The following is a 21,963-nucleotide window of genomic DNA, read 5'->3' on the forward strand; positions in this document are numbered from 1 at the left end:
TTCAGCACAGGGATCTTAAATGTACACTTTGGACTCTTTCCAACTCTGTCAGGAGTGTGTAACCTTTAGGGGAAGGAGAGAGCAGGTGTCTCTGAGACTCCGAAGAAAACCGTGGCCCCATAAAACACACGACCCTATGAAAGCACACACCCGAAGGCAAGGGCAGAGCCGGGGTCGCTCACCTTCAGCTGTTCCGCTCCCTACCCCCGGACAGCCCCCAGGTCCTCCTCCCGCGGGGCAAGAGCGCCAGGGCAGAGTCCTTTTTTTCAGGTCTCTGTCCGAACAATTCAGGCAGGTCTGTGTCATCAGCCTTACTCCAAGCCAGGGGCTGGGAAGGGGGTGGGGGAGTCTGCCAGTCAGACCAGCGCCAGTCCTGGCCCCGGGTCTTCGGACCTCCAACACGCGGTTTTTTCCGCTGACCGCTGCAAACCGGGCCGGGCGGGAACAGCATCCGTCGCGGGAGCGAGAGGGGGTGGGGGCTGCCTCGGCCCGGCAGGTGAGGCCGCGCTCGGCCGGCTCGGCGGGAGCTTCCCGCGGACTCTGGGGCCGCCCGAGGGGCAGGCCTAATACAGCCGGTGTCTGATCCACCCGCGCGCCGCCGACCGAGCCTCGCTTCCCCGGCCCTGCCTCAGTTTCCTCACCTGAGCCGTGGCGGGGCCTGCCCCCGCGGATGTCACGTGCGCGCGTGCAGCTCGCACCACATTCCCCCGCCCACCTGCTCCCAGGCCCGACGCCTGGAGGCTGGCGGGCCAAGCCCTCCCCCGCCCAGGCGTCCGAGCGTTGGCCCCCGCGCCTGCGCTCCTCCGCGCCTGCGCCGCCTCCCTCTCCCACGTGACCAGCCCTGCTCCTCTGGGAGGAGCACGGGCTCCGCCTCTCCTACGGAGCCCCGCCCCCTGTGGGCGGAGCCCCGGCAATGCTGTGGTCCCATCTCTTAAGGCTTTGGCGCTGCCCGCCCCCACCCCTTGCGCGGAGCTCACCTTTGACCCTGTGCGGCTTTCAGGCCGCTCCTTCTCGGTCCCTTGTCACCGCGCTAGCCTAGTTCAATTCTTCGCGAGTGGTGACCCTTGACGCCCGACTCGTTAGGGGCACTGCCTGGAGCAAAGGGAGGCTCTGGACTGCCTTAGTTGGATCTGAAAGCACCTGCCCTGTAGCCGAGGACCGAGGACACCTTTCAGCTCAGCGAGTTTTTGAGCAGTTTTTTAAATGAACTTTTTGTTTCCCTTTTGGTATAGGGTTGAGCAATCTCTACGATTTACAATGCGTGTCCCTTCACGCTTTAGGACAAATTCAGCACTGCTAGCCTCTGACCCCGTGGGGCACACATTCTCTTTCACCTCACAATCCCAGCCATTGGACAGAGGATAGCGAGGGGTGGAGTGTGGCCTGCGCACTGGCTCCTGGGATGTTGCCCGGCTCCTCACGGAGTCTGAGTCACACGGTCTAGTTGGGCCCACACTTACTCATCCATTCATTCACTCATTCTTTTACTCATATATTGTGTCCACGCTGTTTTATGAAAGTGTGGTTGGGAGAACACCTTTTTAGAGACAGGAAGAACTGACTCACAATACACTTAAAATATCACCGGGACAAAGGGGTGATGGGTCACAGGGCAGTGTGCAATGGAGCCGCAAAGCAGGGCTGCCACGCCCACCTGTCAGAGGTGGCCATCTGCCTGCAGTAACCACCCCAGGTCACCTGGGAACCATCTATCGGGGTACAGAGTCCAAAGGCTTTCCTGATTTACCTCCCTGACCTCCCACTCAGTCTCCAGGTTCTTTGTAAACTTATGGGCCTATAGAGTCTATTCAAGAGGCCTCTCCTTAACCAGACTGTGAGTTCTTTTCCTCAACCATAGGACCCAGAGTCTGGCCCAGGGCCGGCACCAAGACATGCCTGGGAAGCATTTTGAAAAAGAGGATGTTTTTAGATTGGGGGTGAAAAGGATCAGTTTGCGTGATCATGCAGGCTTCTTGCAGGAGTAGGCAGGTATTTGATCTGATTTGAAGGCCCAGAAATACTTGGTATAATTTGTTACAATATGGGTAGAGTCATAAGAAGGCAGTTTACCCCCACCCCCACCCCCACCCCCAGAGGAACTCTCTCACTCCTGCCTCATTCCTCCTTACCCTATGGGGAGGGGAGGAGAAGGAGGCTCATTTTCTCCATCCTGAAATTGGATGTTTGATTAACAGGAAGGCTGCAAGAAAGAAGGGCCACTTAAACAAAACAGGAAGCCATTTCCTTTGGGTATGGGTCCCCAGAGACTGGCCATTAATGACAGAACCATTCAGGGGTCAGGGGTCACAGAATCCTGAGGTGGGAGGCTCCCTGAGGTCTCAGCTGAGATATAGTTACCAAATGCAAAAAACCATGATTGTATTTACACTTCTGTAACATTCCAAAGCTCTGAACTTCAAAAGTCGGGCTAGATCTGATAGCTAATTAACACACTCCTCACACTCCCAATTTGTTCAAGAAAGCACAGGCTGAACTCATTAAAAAGCAGTCATCAGACCAGAAGAATACGCTATGGGCAAGTAGGGACAGGAAAGAAAAACTTATAAAGCTCCAGGATTAAAAACAAAAACATGAATCTGCCAAGTTTTAAGGAGAAAAGTAACTCTAGCTTTGTAAAGACCATGAAATAACCTAGATTTTGAATTGAAGGAGGTAGAAATTAAGGTTGACTAGGAGCTTTGTGATAACTTCTGTAACTTATGTATGTTATCCTCTTGACAGGGGCTAGGAAAGTGTTTTCTCCTTCCTGATCTCATAGGCCAGGCAGAAAACATTGTTAGCAGGAGGCAGATGTGGATAAAGACTTGGGATTCTTACAGCATCACAACTACTTCTACATTCAGCTAGCTTCATCTGTTCTCTCAGCAGTGATCCATGCTTGCGGTATAACACAATTTTTAAAGTTGATTGGTCCTGCAGTGTGTCTGGGCTCAGTGAGAACAGTTTGCGAAGCAGGTAGCATTAAAGTGAAAATAAAGCAAAAATGGGTGCTTGACTTCATTGACTTTCTCAGGCCTAAATTCCCATTCTGTGAATACGTGAAAGTCTGATCAAGATCTGGAAATGTATGAACCACGTAAATGTGCACGTATCACCTACAAATATCTTTTTACTTGCCAATATCCCTGAATTCCACTCTTCCTCATTTCGAAAAAGTATCTAAAGATGCCCTACTTCCCCAGTGTGCTGCACAGCAAAGCCTTTAGGATCTTCTACATGAAGTCCTCAAGAGACATAACCAATGGCTTAACAGGTGAATTGGTGACTGACCAGGGGCTGAATGGTGGGATCATTCCATTCCCAGGTTGGGGAAGTAAGACTGCCTCACACATCATCATTCGGTCTATCCTTTGACATTTAATGAGACTTCATTTGGCTAGGCAACTTTAGTTTGCAAGAAACAGAAAACTCAGGGGTGCCTGGGTGGCTCAATCGGTTAAGCATCTGATTTTGGCTCAGGTCATGATCTCACAGTTCATGAGTTCGAGCCCCATTTTGGGCTCTGTGCTGACAGCTTGGAGCCTGGAGCTTGCGTCACGTTCTGTGTCTCCCTCTCTCTCTGCCCCTACCCGGCTCTCTCTCTCTGTCTCCCCCACCTCAAAAGTAAATAAACATTAAAAAAAAAAAAAAAGAAAATCCAACTCAAACTGACTTGAGGTGATCTTGGGTTCCATAATGACACCAATGATCCAGGTTCTTTTGCTTCTCTGCTTTGTTATCCATGTGTTGGCTTCATGTTAAGGCTGGTTCCTCTTGTGGTCATAGGATGCCCACAAGATCCAGTATGGAGAGAGGGCAGTTAGACCCAGGAGTGAACAAAGCCCAGAGCCTCACTCTGGTTGGCCAATCACTGTGGCCAGGGTACTCCTGCACTCTGATTGGTCTAAGTCTGGGTTAGTTTCTATCTCGTAAATGATTGTGGGCACACTTAACAGGGAAAATAGAAGTGAAATAAAGGTATTAAGGTGTTCCTAAGACAGCATCATATACAAAGTCTTACTCTTCTCTATCATTTTTGGACTCAGAATCACTGATGTTTGCGTTTGTCCCACAATATTATCATTTGGCTGTTAGGAACACTGGTGATGGGACGTTTCTAAAAGAGTGCTCCACTACTGTCTCCTGCTCAAAGTCGGCAAGAAGTTTTGATTAATAGATGTTTGACATCTTAATGATAGTCTTTCAAAACACATGAATTGATGACACCACCTCTCATTGCTTTGGAATTTATCTATTTCAAAAGATTTGGCAAATTTTCCATTGCATTACAATCCTTTTGCACGTATCTTGGTAGCAAAACATAACAGATTTTTACTTGTGTGTGTGGGGGTGGGGGTGGGGACAGCTTTCTTTCTTAGTTTTATAAACCTCTTCATTGTTGCTTTGCAAGAAAATCGGAAATGAAGTCGTTTCTCTGATGACAAATTTCCTTTACTAATATCGAATTTATGTTCTACTGCTGTTCATATGAATTTCTGCATTCACAATAACTTTTTCATTTCAGTGCCAAATCATAATGTAATCTTTTAGAAGATTTTTATACAGCAATTAAATTCAACTCATGGGGCATAAACAATGCGCATTTGTAACTGAATGCAACTTTGCTAATACACAATTCAAATTTTGTAAGGAAACATAAGTGTCTGAGAGCAGTTATGAAAGATAGAAAGAACAATGAGGCAAAATTTGCCTTACCAAATATCAAAATATACCATAAAGTCACTGTAATTCAAATTAATATGGTTTTGTCTAAAAACTCTGCTTTATCTATAGTTATAGCCAATTTCTCAATCCTGGTATGAATTTCCTTCTCCCTTTTTTTGCTGGAATTTAAAAATTGGTAGAACCAGATAGTAACAAGGGGATTTAGGGTAGGGAGGCTGAGATTTGTCGCATGGGCAGCCAATCAAGTTCACATGATTGAGTCCCAACAAAGAGTCTGAACACCAACACCGGGGGGGAGCTGCTTCCGTTGCCAATACTCTGCGTATATTGTCACCCATCACCCAGTAACACTGTTCATGACTCCACAGTGGGCATCTGGAAGGTCCGAGTCTGATACTTTCTTAAACTCTGCCCTCTGAATCTCTTTCTTAGGCTAATTTTACTGTGTATCCTTTCCCGGTTAAAGACTATAACCATGAACGTAAAAGCTTCCAATGAGTTCTGTGAGTTCCTCTAGTGAATTGCCAAACCCAAGTGTGGTCTCAGGGGCTCTGAACTTGCAGTTGGTGTCAGAAGTCAAGGTCACTTGTGGATTTGCTCTCTCAAACTCACCGTCCTTGATAGGTTTGGGGGCATCTGGGTTATGCTGGCAGTCAAGAACTTTTCTATTGATTCTGTTTATTAAATTATATTTTTCTGAAACATTGCTCATTTCAACTAAGTGTTTTTTAAGTTTATTTATGTTGAGAGAGAGAGAGAGAGAGAGCGAGAAAGAGTGAGAGCAGGGGAGGGGCAGAGAAAGAGGGAGAATCTCAAGCAGGCTCCACCATGTCAGCACAGAGCCCACATGGGGCTCGAACTCACAAACCCGTGAGATCATGACCTGAGCCAAAATCAGGAGTCGGACGTTCAACCGACTGAGTCACCCAGGCACCCCATCAACTAAGTTTTTTTTTTTTAATTTTTAAAATGTTTATTCATTTTTGAGAGACAGAGCACGAGGGAAGGGCATGAGAGAGGGAGACACAGGATCTGAAGCAGGCTCCAGGCTCCGAGCTGTCAGCACAGAGCCCGATGCGGGCGGGGCTCAAACCCACAAACCACGAGATCATGACCTGAGTCGAAGTCAGACATTTAACTGACTGAGCCACCCAGGCGCCCCAACTAAATTTTAAGATATGCTTATTTAAAGTTTTCCCTAATAATTTTCTGAAAACTCTGCCTTGTATAGTTACATCCCGTTTCTCAATCCTGGTATCAGTTTTCTTATCACTTTTTTTTTTCTTGAATTCAAAAATTATTTTCAGCTTTAGTAAAATACAAATTTTTATCAAGCTATAGTGGAGGTAAACCGAGTTTTGAGTGTTCAATTTGAAGAGTTGTGACAAACATATACAGTCATGTACCATCAGCAAGCACCTCAGTCATCATAAAGAACATTTCTATCTCCCCCTATAGTTCTCTTATGTCCCTTGGTAGCCAATCCCCTTCCCCAGATCCACTTATCCGCTTTCTACACTTCAGTTTTGCTTTTTGTGGAATCTCATATAAATGGAATCAGGCAGTATGTAGTATTTTGCATGTGGGTTCTTTCACTTAGAAAAATGTTTCTGAGATTCAGCTATGTTGCAGTGTGCCTCAGTACGTTGTTCTTTTTTGTCACTAAGAAGTATTCCGTTGCACAGATAGGCCAACATTTATTTATCTCTTCACCAGTTGATGGATGTATTTGGGTTGTTTCAAGGGTTTTTGGCAGTTGTGAATAAAGCTGTTGTGAACATTTGTGTACAACCTTTGCTTGGACGTATGCTGTCATTTCTCTTAGATTGATATGTAGGAATGGTCAAATGCTAAATGTATGCTCGACTTTATAAGACACTCTCAAACCGTGTTCCAAAGTGGCTCTACAATTCTCATTCCCGCCAGAAACATGTAAGAGTTCCGTCTGCTTCACACCCTCCCCAATATTTGGTATTGTCAGTTGTCTGTGGGTTCCTCCACTGACAGTACACTTGACTTTAGACTCTTAAAGCCACTCTCAGTGCTTTAGTGCATAGGGTCCAATCTCTATGAAAATCCTGCAGGAATCCAGAGACTGAGAGAACTTAGAGCCTCCATCATGTTGGGTGTCTCTAATCCCATCTGTTCTGTTAGTCTTAGAAATTTCAACATCCCTATGCATCGGGCTTCTCCAGCCTTTCGTACTGGCTTGTATCTTCTTCCCAAGGTGGTACTCCAGTAGGTGAGTATGGTCCCCTCGGTTGTCTGGAAACGGAAAACTTTTACTCCTCACTCTCTGTTCCCAAGATCCTACGTCCTCAAATTCCCTGTCTAGGGTGAACAGGAAGGAATCACTGACATCAGAGAAGGGTTTCTATCCGTGTCTCTATCCCTGTGAGAAGGATCGTGCAGATAATATTTGAGCTGGGTATTGAAGGCCCAGCCGGGCCTACCTCTCATTTAATTATTAGTTATTATTTTATTTTATTTTATTTTATTTTATTTTATTAAAAAATTTTTTTTCTTAACGCTTATTTACTTTTGAGACAGAGAGAGACAAAGCATGAACAGGGGAGGGTCAGAGAGAGAGGGAGACACAGAATCTGAAGCAGGCTCCAGGCTCTGAGCTGTCAGCACAGAGCCCGACGCGGGGCTCGAACTCACGGACCGGACCACGAGATCATGACCTGAGCTGAAGTCAGACGCTCAACCGACTGAGCCACCCAGGCGCCCCTAATTATTAGTTATTATTTTTAAAATCATCTCTACTTTCACTGTGGATGGGGAGGCACTCAGAGATCCCAGGCACAGAGAGACCGACCTATCTAGGGAGACAGGTGGCTCCATTCATTGGGGGGCTTCCCAAGACAGTCTCGGTTTCATTATAAAAATGTTCAGAGGGAAGAGCATCCCAGAGAGAGTCTAGGTTTGCCTAACACAGTCCAGATTTGTGTCTCTTTTCGTAGTGTCCTCTTCAGTATAGTATGTGTCTCAGACAGAAGAACTGTGTTTGGGACGAACAAAAGGCATTGTGTCCCAAACCACAGGTAACCCTCTTTGGACAATAAAATGGTGCCACTAGCCAGTCAGTCCTTCTGAGAGAAAATGAAAGTCTCCTCCCTGCCTCCAGTTACCTGGCCGTACGGACTCTTGCTACTCTCTCAAAGTATCAAGAGCATCCTCTCACTGGCACACTGTCAGGACACCCAGGGACCTATTTGGATGCTGTTTCCGCATCCCAGGGATGTTGGTGAGCTTCCAGTCAGTGGCAGGAATGACCATGGCTACTGCCTGAAGGAGCAAGGCAGTGGGCATTCGCCACACTCACCTCAGCCTCGCCCATGGAAACATCAGCTCAAAGCTTTTGCCTCGCACTGGTAATTCAGCGCCTCCTGTCTGCAGATTGCCATCACAGTGGTGCCTGTGTCACCCTTGAGGCAATACCTATTCTCCGTCCTTGGCCCTAGGCACTCAGGCCCCCAGAGAAAGCCTTGGCTGCTCTCTGGTCAGACGCTTGGGCACCCGGGGGGCCAGGAACGGGACTGGCTCTGCACAGGGCTCCTGACAGGGGTCCCTGCGGGTACCGTGGCCCTGTTCCGGAGTGCCCACACTTCATTAAGAGGACTTCACATGTCTTAACCTCACGTGCCGTGTGTTATTCAACCATACTTCCATTCTTACATGTTTCCAAATGTGAGGAGATCTTTGCACCCATGCTGTTCCCCCAGCCTAGACTGCCCTTCCTCGTGGTTTTCTGCTGCAATATTTCTCTTCATCCTTCAATGCCCGCTCAAGTATTATCTGCACGATCCTTCTCACAGTCTGCCGGAGTTAGTTCCGCTCTTCTGGGCTCCCATGCTTGGTTCCTTCTTCTGCTAGCACAGTCCCCCCCCCCCCCCACCGACTCTGCCTGCCTTCCCCACTGGACCAGCATACGCTGATTATGGAAATGAACTCCGCAAGGAGAGGTTCAGTGGGTCAGCCGAGTTTCACTACAGTTTTCTCTAAAGAGGATTCTGTGATTAGTGATTGAAGTTACTTCTGCACCACTGCCAGCAGGCACACCTTTGCTAAAAAATTAATCATCTAACAAACACCCACCACCCCACTGAGTCACGGTGCTGGAGGGGCAGCTTCCAATATTTAGGAACATTCCTGCAAGCCTGATCCTTGGCCAGACCTTTCAACCAGGCTGCTCAGGAGAGAGAAGCAAACTTTTCTTTCAAAGGAAAATGTGTGGATTCGAAATGTTTTTCCCTGGGGGTACAGTATACATGACTGAATTTGAAGGATGTTTTTTCTGGCATAAAATCTTCCATATTTTCCAACAAGTCAATGCATGGCTCATCCAACAAGTGATTTATATTAATAGATACCCATGATCTGCTGAAAGGGTTTCCTGGATAATGTGACTGAAGTTCATATAATTATGCGACAGAATGCCAGGACTCTCTCTGCAAGGCCCACATTTAGCACTGTTCTCGTTCCTTCCAGTGACCCAGCTTTAGGAATTTGTCGAATGTCAAAATATTAGTTTTGAGTGTCCAAATATCCCAAAATAAACATCGCTCTGCGTATCTGAAGTGTTAATTTCCATTTGTTTACTCTTCAAGAGGCTCCGTGTTTTTTGTTTTTGTTCTTTGGGTTTGTTTTTGTTTGTTTGTTTGTTTTGTTTTTTTTTTTTATTTTTTTAAATTTTTTTTTTCAACGTTTTTATTTATTTTTGGGACAGAGAGAGACAGAGCATGAACGGGGGAGGGGCAGAGAGAGAGGGAGACACAGAATCGGAAACAGGCTCCAGGCTCCGAGCCATCAGCCCAGAGCCTGACGCGGGGCTCGAACTCACGGACCGCGAGATCGTGACCTGGCTGAAGTCGGACGCTTAACCGACTGCGCCACCCAGGCGCCCCTTGTTTTGTTTTTTAAATAAAGCAGTCATAAAACACGCAACCAAACTCATTGCATCTTAAACCTGTGAGTCAAGCAGGGTCTCAGAAAAGATATTTGCACAGCCACATTTATAGGAGCATTATTCGCAATAGCTTAGAGGAAGGAGCAACCCAATGTCCACCGACGAGTGACCGGGTAAACAAAATGTGGTATACATACATACACGGGAATGTTACTTGGTCTTAAAATGGAAGGGAATCCGGTCACAGGCTACAACATACGGATGAACCTTGGGGACCCTGTGCTAAGTGAAATAAGGCAGTCACAAGGTCATATTGTACGATCCCACTTATATGAGGTATGCAAAGCAGTCAAACTCCTAGAAACCAAAAGTAAAATGGTGGTTACCAGTGGGGCAGGGGAGGGGCAGACATGGGGAGTTGTTTAATGGGTATGGAGTTTCGTTTCTGCAAGATGAAAAAGTTCTGGAGATCAGTTGTACAATGGTGTGAGTATACTTGATGTACTGAACTATAAACTTCAAGATGGTTAAGGTGGTAACATGTTTTGCAATTTTTTTTTTTTTTACCACAATAAAAAATGGAACGACAACAACAACAAATCAATCTCTGAAGGCTCTTCAGGATCACCTGGTCTGTCCTACTGTTTTACAGATGGCACACACATTTGCCCAAGCTCTTCATCCATTTGTTCAAGGTGACCTGACTCACAGCCGGCTACTTCCTGTGCTCTAGCAGCCTGCTTTTCCAGCAGGTCTGTTGAGTTTCCTTCCTCCTCCATTGGGGAAAGGAGGAACCCAAAGCCCTGGGGTGCTCCCAGGGTAGTGAGGAGAGGGCCTGTGAGGCCCTAAATTCTCATCAGTACCACCCTATCTTTTCTCGTATCATCAGCCTCCCAGTGGCCCATTTTTCCTGGGCCTAAGTATACATAACTATGGAAACCAGTCAAATGCCCCTTTGGGTCCTGAAGATGACACAGCCCAGAGTGTTGCCAAAGAATGGCAGAGGGAGCACGCCCAGTACCTGGGAAGCCTTTTCCCGTGCCCTGGATCTGGAGTCACAAGCCCAGCAGTCACCACCCTATCTCAAATCAGAGATTTTCTGGCCTTGCATCCTGGTTGTTCGTTGGCTTGAGTCTGCATGCACCTTCCTACTCAGGCTTAAGGAGACCACCAGAACCTTCCAGACCTCCAAAATGGTCTCACCACAGAGATTTAGCGTCAATGAACACGATACTCTGCTAGGTATTCGAGGCCATCTCTGACCTGACCTTAATGTACTTTTCCAGTCATATCTCACTGAAAACTAACATTGCATAATGACTTTCGCTAGAAATTGGGGTCAGGGTCGCATTCCAGTTTTAATAGCCTTTCTCTCCGAAACCGTAGTCACTTATCTCCCTGAAACTGTCTTAACGAAGAACGGAGATGATAGTATCTAGTGTGTAAAATTATGACGAGATAAGGCGTTCCAAACCTTCGCCCAGACTCCTGCACAATGTCAGCAGTGCTGGAAGCACCTGGAACTGGAGCCCTTGTCGGTGGCACAGGGTTCCTCTGCTCCGGCACAATTGGCTCATTTACCAGATCCAGACACGGTCTGTGCATTCCAACCTCTGCCTCTGTCTTCCTTTGCTCTTCGTTTCTAGAACTTCTTCCCCGGATCCCACCAAGGCCCAGGTCAATGTCACCCCCTTCTTGAATCCTTCCCTGACCTTCCCAGCAGGAAAGTACCTGTACTGGTGGTTGGCTTGTGTAGCTCTGGGCTATAATTAGCCATAAGGAAACTGGGTTGCCCTGTGTTACAGGGTCTTGCTAAATGTGTCACCAGGGGTGGTGGAATGCAGGAGGCTCCAGGACCTGAGATAAGTGCTTCATCTTTCTCCAGGCACTTTGGAAAGTTCTCTGAGCAAACGCCACAGTTCCCCTCTTCCCAGGGAGGTACCTTTGTGACTCAGTTTGTCAGCTACAGCAAGCCTTAGAGAAGAAAGAGCCTTATCTGGGGGATGTTGCATGGACCTTTCTAGCGGGCTGCAGGCTGTGTTCTCATTTATCCAATAAATGGCACCCTGGGTGGTGGGCTTGGCTTCCCGTCTGCACCACCTTGGGTACATGGGCCTGACCTCTGCCCCTCCATCCCCTGCCTGTGTTTACATCCAAAAGTCTCGGTTAATTTCCCTTTCCTACCTCCTCGGCAACTTCTCTTGCTTTGGATTCTCTCGAGACTTGCGGTTCCTCTCCTGATACGTGTTTCCAATCAGCTTTGAGTAATTATTATTTGCTGTATGATTTGCTCCGTGACTGGATTAGAAGTTCCCTGGAGACAAGGATTATGTTGGACCAATTTCTCTATGTGTGCAGAGCCAAGCATGGTACGGACTTGTGCCTGGTATTGGATGGTTTTGTGTTATCTGTTACCACAGTGGCGACAGTAACTACCAATCGTCGTACGCTCATGACCTGTCTGGCCAGCTGCCGCATTTTACATACACCGTCTCAGGAATCCTCACCTCGGCTCTGTCAAGAAAGCTTTACGGGGGTGCCTGGGGGGCTCAGTCAGTTAAGAGTTCGACTCTTGATTTTTGGCTCAGGTCTTTGTCTCAACGGTTTCCAGATCGGTCCCCTGGTGGGGGGCTTGCGCTGATAGCTCAGAGCCTGCTTGGGATTCTCTCTCCCTCTTTCCTCCCCCCCCCCCCCCCCCCGCTTGCATGCTTACTCTCTCTTTCTCAAAATAAATAAACTTCAGGAAAAACAAAAGAAGGCATTACTATCCTCTTTATTTTAAAAGGGTTTTTTTTTTTTTTTACATGTCTATTTATTTTTTGAGAGAGAGAGAGAGACAGAGCATGAGCAGGGGAGAGGCAGAAAGAGACAGACAGAGAATCTGAAGCAGGCTCCAGGCTCTGAGCTGTCAGCACGGAGCCCGGAATGGGGCTTGAACTCGCGAACCGTGAGATTGTGACCTGAGCCGAGGTCAGATCTTAACCAACTGAGCCACCCAGGTGCCCCAAGCATTACTATCATCTTAGAGAGGTTAAGTGATCTGGTTAAGGTCACAGTGCAAGGAAAACATAGAGATAAGGTTATAACTCCTCTGGAATTCATGGATAGGTGCATGGATGGCCAAATTAAACACACTTGCAGACACATCATGTCTTTTGCAAAATTTCCATCTCATGCCTGAAACCAGCCACGCAGCCTGAGGATAACTGGCCTCTGCCAGACGACCTGGCCTAGCATCCTGACGTGGTCTGCCTGTGTGGGGTTTGCCATGGGTCCAGATCCAGGCTGGGGCTGCTAATTTCATAAGCTACTGCCCTGTACAAGACGATCTGCACAGTGGCTTCGGTGCCTTCTCCAGCTTCATCTTCATGGTTGGCCTCGGTTTACTCTGTAAACTCCAGGAGAGCAAGGGCTTTCCCTCCTAGGACAGTGCCTGCACCTGGGAGGTGTTCAATATATAGCCACTCTTATTTACAAGTTGCCCCTTCTATAGTAAGGTCTACTCATAATTTCTTTTTTTTTTTTTTTTTTAATTTTTTTTTCAATGTTTATTTATTTTTGGGACAGAGAGAGACAGAGCATGAACGGGGGAGGGGCAGAGAGAGAGGGAGACACAGAATCGGAAACAGGCTCCAGGCTCTGAGCCATCAGCCCAGAGCCTGACGCGGGGCTCGAACTCCCGGACCGCGAGATCGTGACCTGGCTGAAGTCGGACGCTTAACCGACTGCGCCACCCAGGCGCCCCTACTCATAATTTCTTAAAAACATTTTGTTAATGTTTGTTTATTCTTAAGAGAGAGAGAGAGAGAAAGCGTGAGCAGGGGAGGAGCAGAGAGAGAGGGAGACACAGAACTGAAGCAGACTCCAGGCTCTGAGCTGTCAGCACAGAGCCCAATGCGGGGCTCAAACTCATGAACTGAGAGACCATGACCTGAGCTGAAGTCGGACACTTAACTGACTGAGCCGCCCAGGTGCCCCTCTACTTATAATTTATTTTTTTATTTTTTTTAGCGTTTATTTATTTTTGAGAGAGAGAGAGGGGGCACAAGTGGGGGGGGGGTGCGCAGAGGAAAAGGGACACACAGAATCCGAAGCAGGTTCCAGGCTCTGAGCTGTCAGCACAGAGCCCCACGTGGGGCTCGAACCCACAAACCATGAGATCGTGACCTGAGCAGAAGTCGGACGCACTTAACCGACTGAGACATCCAGGGGCGCCTACTTAATAATTTCTTAATGAGAAATACAGAGGCTAAAGCAGGGACATTTTACACAAAATTAAGTGGTAAAGAAACCTCCATGGAAATAAATACAAAAAGGAAACCGGTCTGCAGTCCATCAAAGATCTGTTCATCTAGGCCTGGTGCTTTGTATAAGCAGCCACGTGGGCCAGCTCAGAATCCCCGCCGAAAGACCTTTCAGACGAAAGTTTGTGAAGTGCTTCTGACACCACATGGCTGTGGGAGGAAACACAGGCCGGGGCTTTTGTCAGCACAAAGGGGAGAATGGTGAGGGCGTGGCAGTGACAGTAATATCACCACTACGGGTTTATTCATTTATTATTTATTTATTTATTTATGATTTGTCTTTAGATTTTATTTTTGTAATGTTTATTAATTTTTTAGAGAAAGCTCACATCAGCAGGGGAGGGGCAGAGAGAGAGAGAGAGGGAGAGAGAGAGAGGGAGAGAGAGAGAGACAGTGCATCTGAAGCGGGCTCTGTGCGGACAGCAGTGAGCCAGAGGGGGAGATCGAACTCACAGAACCCTGAGATCATGACCTGAGCCAACGTCAGAAGCTCAACCACCCAGGCGCCCCACAACTACAGGTCTAAAATTACCTGAGTTTAGCATAACAACAACAACAGTAAGGGCAACAGCAGCTGATATATTATGCAGGAGTTCTTATGCGCCAGGTACACTACTCTGTGTGCTATATGTGAATTAACTCGTTTCAGTGTCACTGGGGCCAGTGGAAGCCAGAGGTGGATGTTCGCAGGTCGAATAACCAGAGACTGACTTCTTGACAATGAGACCTCTGAAGGGACTATGACTCGTAGGAAAGAGAAGCTTTAGTTAATGGTGGTTACATTAGTGACCATAACAGTAGCCATGGGCAATGGATAATGGCCACTGCAAAGGCCGTTATAATAATTCAAATCTGAAGGGCAGCGTTATGACAAGAGAACAGTTTCAGGGGGTCCTGCCTGTATTTCAGTGGAGTAATGGTTCACTCCTGATTACGTTCAGAGGAATAGGTAACCAGCTAAACTGAAGAATGGGGTAATCTCCGTCCATAGAGACGGACGTTCCCCAAAGTTGCAGGTTGAGAAGCTGAAACAGAGAGGAGGAAGGCCTGCTGAGCCTCTGACACATACCGACAGGTTCACAAGACCACGGGGGAGGACACCAAACAGTGTGACATTGGATGGATTCAGTCTCCCCAGGAGAGAGATGTGACACCACAAGGAGCAGGCACATGAAAATGTCAATAACCAGAGAGGTCAGTTCTCCACCCAGAGAAAGGACTGGTAGAGAAAGTGGCCAGAAAAATTACTGTCCCATTCTGGAGGTTGGTGCAGAAGAATCCTGTGGCAACACAAAGACTGGCGAATGGAGCATCCCATCAAACAGTCACGGAGAAGGCCAAGGTTATAAATGCATGTTTCAGGGATGCCTGGGTGGCTCAGTCAGTTAAGTGTCCGACTTCCGCTCAGGTCATGATCTTGCAGTTTGTGAGTTCAAGCCCCACACCGGGTTCTGTGCTGACAGCTCAGAGCTTGGAGCCTGTTTGGGATTCTCTAAATCTCTGGCCTCCCCCAGCCTCTCCCCCTGCTCTCTCTCTCACTCTCTCTCTGTCTCCGTCTCTCTCTCACACACACTCACTCTCTCTCAAAAATAAAATAAAAACATTCAAAAAAAATAATGTATATTTCAGACCTCTAAAAGTAAAGAAATTGAACTGCTTAGATTCATACGGATAAATTTTACTTTTTTAAAAAAATAAATTTTATTTTCCCAGTGGAAATATTGCTTTATTTCTTTTTAATTTTATAAAGCATTCATAAAGAAGTTTAAGTGATACAGAAAAGTACTCAAAACATAAAAATTCAGCAGCGATCCTATCGCTCAAATGAGCGTCTTTCTATATAGTTCTCCCTGCACAGACACATAAACATATGCCCTGAGATAATACATTTGCTATGTCATGACATATGTTTCTACATGATTGCTTTTAATGGCTGAATTAGAGTCATAGCGGAATGTTTTCGTGATGAATTCGGTAATGCGACTTGTTCTTTCTATCTACCTATTTGAAATACACAAGATATTAAACACCAAATCAAAGCCCTCTTTTTGTGATCCTCTCTTAAAATTGTCAGACTATGTTTCTATGTGTTCTCTTTTGTTCTGTGAAGTTATTCAGGAAATGTTCCTATCTTTGTTTTACGAAAAAGTTGCATGCTAAGCATAGTGGAACCTGGGACACAATACCGCGTTCTGCCAGTTACCTAAAACAAAACCCGTAGAGGGGAAAGGTGGGCAGGCAGGGCTTGGAAAAGTTCCCTAAACCTGGAGCCCCTCCCCTGCACCTCTGTCCCGTCCCCATCCTCTGATACTGCCCCCTGGTGGTGCAGATGGGCAGTCAAACTTGTGCCTGGCAACGTCTAGTCTGTCTTTTCCTCCTTTTTCCCTTCACTTGGGTACTAGAAGGACACTAATCAGACAGGAGCAAGACATACTAAAGAGAGAGAAGCTTTATTTGTAGTTATGTAGATTCTGAGCCATATTTCATGAGTTTTGGAATAAGGTAGAAGAACCCGATCCTTTTATAGCATCTTTTCAAACCCCACATCTTTCTCTCCCCCCACCCCAGCTCTGTCTCTCTCACGCTCACACACACACACACACACACACACACACACACACACCATATGAGCATTTAACCATGCTACCTCATTCCCCCTATTGGTGGGCATTCTCATTGCTTTAGGTTTTTCATTATTATAAACACATTTTGCTGTACAACTTTGTACCTACATCTTTACACATCTTGATACATTAACAAGCTCTTTCTCATGCCTCACTTCCTTTGTAGGAGCAGAGGGACTGCCGGAGGCATAAAGTGGCAAGAAGTTCTTTTCTCTACTGCTACCAGAACTCCCCAAAGGCTCAGAGCTCTGCCTTGGGATTCTGGTGAAGTTTCAGCCCTTGGAGGTGGCCATGGAGGTGGAAGGGAGGAATGGTTGGTGGCAGGTTCCTTCAAACCATTCTTTAGGGAGCAGAGGGAGCAAATTCACTGAGCAGGAGAGATACTACATGGCAGCGTACGTGTGCTGACGTGACATATCACTAGGGATGACAAAAATAATCTAGGGAAGGGTCTGAACTGATTAGTGGAATAAGCGAGACCATTAAAATATGGGTAATCACTTTTAATTAGTAGTTTTTAGAGGCCATATTGAGCTGGAGAAACGTGGCCCATAGGTACTATTTATTGAGCACTTATGTATGTTGCCTCATGGAAACCCCAAAAGGACTTTACATGGGAAAGCTTACAAGCATCCTAATTCCAGGGGAGTCAGGCATCTGGGGCACAGAGAGATTAAGTAACTTGTTCACGGCCATGTAGCTAGTAAATGCATGCCAGGGCTTGGATTTATACCCAAGTCTTGCTGAACCCAAAATTCTGACCCTTGATCATTATGTTATGCTTCTTTCCATTAAAAAAAAAATTCCTTGAGGAGAAAATCAAGTAGAAATGGACCGATCTCATTACCAATTCTCTATTTGTTGTTGTTGTTGTTGTTTCCAATCTTCATTGAGATAAGGGACTATACGCCGCTCATTTCCTTATTAGGTACCCATATAGTTATTACTTTTTCCTTAAAAAAATTTTTTTTTACCTTTTATTTAATTTTGAGAGACAGAGAGAGAGAGAGAGCACGAGCTGGGGAGGGGCAGAGAGAGACACACACAGGGAATCTGAAGCAGGCTCCAGGCTCTGAGCTGTCAGCACAGGGCCCGACACGGGGCTCGAACCCACAAACCATGAGATCATAACCTGAGCCAAAGTTGGAAGCTTAACCCACTGAGCTACCCAGGCAGGTGCCCAGTCATTTACTTTTTCTTCTGGAGTTTCTGAAGTATTTGATGCACCTTTAGACTTGATATTTTGTTACATTTTTTGTTGATAATCTAGGGAGAAACAGTTTCTTAGATGATTTCACCATCATTCTTCATGTCTAAGGAGTATCACTTAACCACAGTGGAAAAGTGATGGTTGCCTATAAAATAACCGCTTTTGAGAAGGAATTTGAATCAGAGTGGGGGGGGATATGACGAGCAGTCCAGTTTTCATGAACAGCCTCCAGGGAACGTAGCTCTCGTGATGGAACCTCCTGGTGAAGTGTGGCTGGATTTTTCTATCTCTTCTCGCTGATGTCTGTTACCTCCAACACCCACCTCTCCCGAGAGGCAATTTGGTAACATCCCCTCTCAGCTCCCGACTTGTTTCCGAAGGCAGAAACATTTTGGGAACTTCATCCCTTTTTAGAGGGAAGTCTTTGTGAATCATTCTTTCAGTACTGCCTCCTGATTGACCTTGTTCTTTGACGCTGACTTTCATTTTTGTTGGCTGAGAGGTATCGTCTTGGTTGATCTTAGTCTGGAGTTGTCTCTTGTGAAAACCTTTTTTTAAAAGTTTTTATTTAAATTCCAGTTAGTTAACATATAGTATAATATTCGTTTTGGATGTACAATATAGTGACTCAACACGGCCGTGCAACACCCTGCACTCATCATGACCAGCGCGCTCCTTAATCCCCATCACCTCTTTCACCCTCCCACCCCCCCCCCACCTCTCCTCTGGTAACCATCAGTTTGTTCTCCATAGGTGAGGGTGTTTCTTGGTTTGCCTCTTTTTTCTCTCTTTGCCCATTTGTGTTGTTTCTTAAACTCCACATATGAGTGAAATCATATGGTATTTGTCTTTCTCCATCCATGTCCTAGCATGGGATGCTCCATCCATGTCCTAGCAAACAGCAAGACTTCATTCTTTCTTTATGGCTGAGTAATGTTCCACTGTGGGTATACACCACATTTTCTTTATCCATTCACCAGTCGCTGGACCCTTGGACCGTTGCCATAATTTGGCTGTTGTAGATCTTGTGAGAACTTTCACAAAGACTATTTTTGAAGTACTAAAGGTAAGCGGATTAACCTTGAAGTGGCGAAAGTTCTTCATGCCTTCATGGCTCTCTAGAAAAGGGTCATAGAAAACTGAAGGAAGAGCTCCCTCTACAGCTTTAGCTTGGGTAACACTCTACAGAGTTTGCACTTCAAGATGACATCTGTGGGAATATGTGGTCTGGACTTCCTTTACCTTGGTTACCTGATTTTCCTGAAAAAAGATTAATTGAGATCATGGAACTTTTTTTTTTATGTTTATTTATTTACTTTGAGAGAGACAGGGAGGGGCAGAGAGAGAGAAGGAGAGAGTGAGAGAGTATCCCAAGCAGGCTCTGCACTGTTAGCAAAGAGCCTGATGTGGGGCTCAAACTCACAAACTACAAGATCATGACCTGAGCCCAAATCAAGAGTTGGATGCCGAGCTGACTGAGCCACCAAGCACCCGTCATGAAATTTTCGTAGGAGAGGCAATTTGCTGAGCACTTTCTCCTGAAGGGTTTCAGGCAGACAGCATTGTGAGCTCAGTGTCAGCTCAGACTTACTTCAAACTATTCCCTATTCCTAAGACATTTGATCCTGGCTATCTTTCTCTAAAGATTTTTTTCCTTTGGTTAATGTTTTCCAGGGAACTTCGCTGAGTTGGAGCCTCTCCATAGATTTTCTGACAGCATATGCTGGGGAGAATTGTCCTGGCTCAAAATATTCATTACTTGTTCCTCTTCTAAAGAATTACTTGAAAGATTTTTATCCTGACTAATCTTATACTTGAAACTTTTAATCTCCAGATGGCATTATTTGACCAGACTTATCTACTAATATTTGTGGTGACATTTCTGAAGAACTTGTTCTTTATTTAGGATTGTTTATTTAGTAGTTTGACCCATGACGATGGTAATTCTTTTGATATTTTGTTCCAAAGGGATATAGAGATGAATAGTAACGTGTCTGAATTCATGTCAGGATATTGTGCTACAGAACCTGTAAACCTGTTACTCCTGAAGAGTAAGCCCAAGACACTTTGCCCTTATACATTGGTTTAATTCCTCCTGATGTCCAGATTTGCTTAGTTTTATCATTTCTCAGTGATTCAACAAACCATCTTTCAAGCAAGCCTCTTTTGAGGTTTTGTTCTAAACATCTTGATCGTTGGGTGTTATTTTTCTGTATGAACTTTCTGAATATCTTCTTTTCTGGACAATCCTATGCCATTTTCTCTGTAATTACGTCCTGAATGGGACACTGGGAATGCTTCTTCCAGACCAGAATTTGGGGGAGGGAAGTGGATTTTTTTCTGGATTTTTATTAATTGGATTCAGCTGCTCCTGAATAGACTTGTAAGAGATCATGTCTTTGTCACGGTCTTTTCTACATGATTGCCTCCCTGAAGAAGCTGCTTGGGGAACTGGGTCTCAATCACATTTGCCCTCTGATGAGATGCCCACTGATGTCACTTGAAGGATGTGCCCCAATCATCTCTTTTTAAATTTTTTAAATTTTTTTAAAGTAATTTTTTTTTTAATTTTTTTTCAACGTTTATTTATTTTTGGGACAGAGAGAGACAGAGCATGAATGGGGGAGGGGCAGAGAGAGGGAGACACAGAATCGGAAGCAGGCTCCAGGCTCTGAGCCATCAGCCCAGAGCCCGACGTGGGGCTCAAACTCACGGACCGCGAGATCGTGACCTGGCTGAAGTCGGACGCTTAACCGACTGCGCCACCCAGGCACCCCAATTAAATTTTTTTAATTTTTAAAAATGTTTTTATTTATTTTTGAGACAGAGTGCGAGTAGGGGAGGGGACGAGAGACAGGGCGAGAGAGGACTCAAAGTGGGCTCTGTGCTGACAGCAGCAAGCCCGATGCGGGGCTCGAATCCACGAACCATGAGATCGTGACTTGAGCTGAAGTCAGACACTCAGCCAACTGAGCCACCCAGGTGCCCTCAATCATCTCTTTTTTTAAAAAATATGAACTACACACACACACACACACACACACACACTCCCTCCCTCTCTCTCTCTCTCTCTCTCTCTCTCTCTCTCTCCTTTTTTATTTTAAGTAGGCTCCACATCCAATATGGGGCTTGAACTCATTATCCGAGATCAAGGGTCACATGCTGTACCCACTGAGTCAGCCAGGTGCCTCCCCCCACCTAAACACTCCTTTTTGAAGAGGCTTGTCTTGAATATCTTTATCCAAGGATCTCAGGCCTCCAAGGGTCCCTCCTGGGCTACTTATTTGGTGGCTAATTTTATTCAAGGAATCTCTTTATTCAGCAACTGATTTTTGAGGAGTCTCATAAACACTGATTTTATGCACTGATTGTGACAGTGATGAATATTGAGGAATTTTTCCCTGGCTAACTTTTCTCATAAAGTTGCTTTCTTTTGGTCATTATTCATGAAGTTTTTTCCCTTGGTCAGGCTCATGTGTATCACCATCTCCCCTGGTGATAATTCTTGCAAAGTCTCTTCTCAGCTATTTGCATCCGTGTAGTTTCAAATGATCTGAAGATATTTTATTCTGGCCCATTATGGTTCTGGAATATGTCCCCAGCGGTGACTTTTTCAGAGAGGGGTGGGGAACAATTGTGGTCTGGCTGAAAATAGCCATGGGTTTTACCATTAGGGGCCATGATTTGTCATCAGTTTCTCCCTTCTTGGCATTATATGTGGATTTTTCTTTTCTGGTGCCCCTTATGGAGCAAATTTTGTGCCAACAACCCTTATCTCTGAACTGTACTCTCTTTGATTGTTCCAATTCACTTTGCCTAAACTTATCTGCAAGTGTGGTATTTCCGGACAATGATATCTTTGGATCCTGTTTTATTCCTGAAAGTTGCCTTTTTGGACAATGGCAACCAAAGAATTGTTTTCTTTTCCAACCATTTCTTTGGAAGGGGGTATCTTTTGGCCATGATTCTAGAGAAGACTCAAGAAACCCCATCTGGTGCCAGAATGACTTTTGACCATGGCATCCAAAGGTCTACTTTCTGCGAACACTAACTGAGATTCTCTTCTTTCGGTGACATTTGGACTTGCCTATTGCTGAAAGGCCTCAGAAGTTTCTTCTTGACAAACAGAACTCAAACATGAAAGCAGAAAGACCTGAAGGACTTTCCCTCTACTCATATGACTCAGCTGTAAGCTATCCCTGAGGAGCTGTTGGCTCAAGTATTAAA

The 21,963-nt window shown here is 45.8% G+C and overlaps 1 protein-coding gene across 4 annotated transcripts in view; it reads right to left on the reverse strand.

The window, feature by feature from the left end:
• The window catches only part of PRXL2A (peroxiredoxin like 2A), a 47,814-nt gene that overhangs the window by 19,913 nt on the left and 5,938 nt on the right, over positions 1–21,963 (reverse strand). The window contains exon 1 of one of the 4 annotated variants that reach the window (XM_030334572.2): positions 642–766. The exons of 2 other annotated variants lie outside the window; for them this stretch is intronic. The gene's annotated coding sequence lies outside the window, so the exon portion shown is untranslated. Of the gene's footprint in view, positions 1–641; positions 767–21,963 lie in introns of those variants that run through there. One more of the 4 variants, XM_032595142.1, reaches the window with a different exon arrangement.

This window comes from Lynx canadensis, chromosome D2 (assembly GCF_007474595.2).
Source record: "Lynx canadensis isolate LIC74 chromosome D2, mLynCan4.pri.v2, whole genome shotgun sequence".
Taxonomy (NCBI): Eukaryota; Metazoa; Chordata; class Mammalia; order Carnivora; family Felidae; genus Lynx; species Lynx canadensis.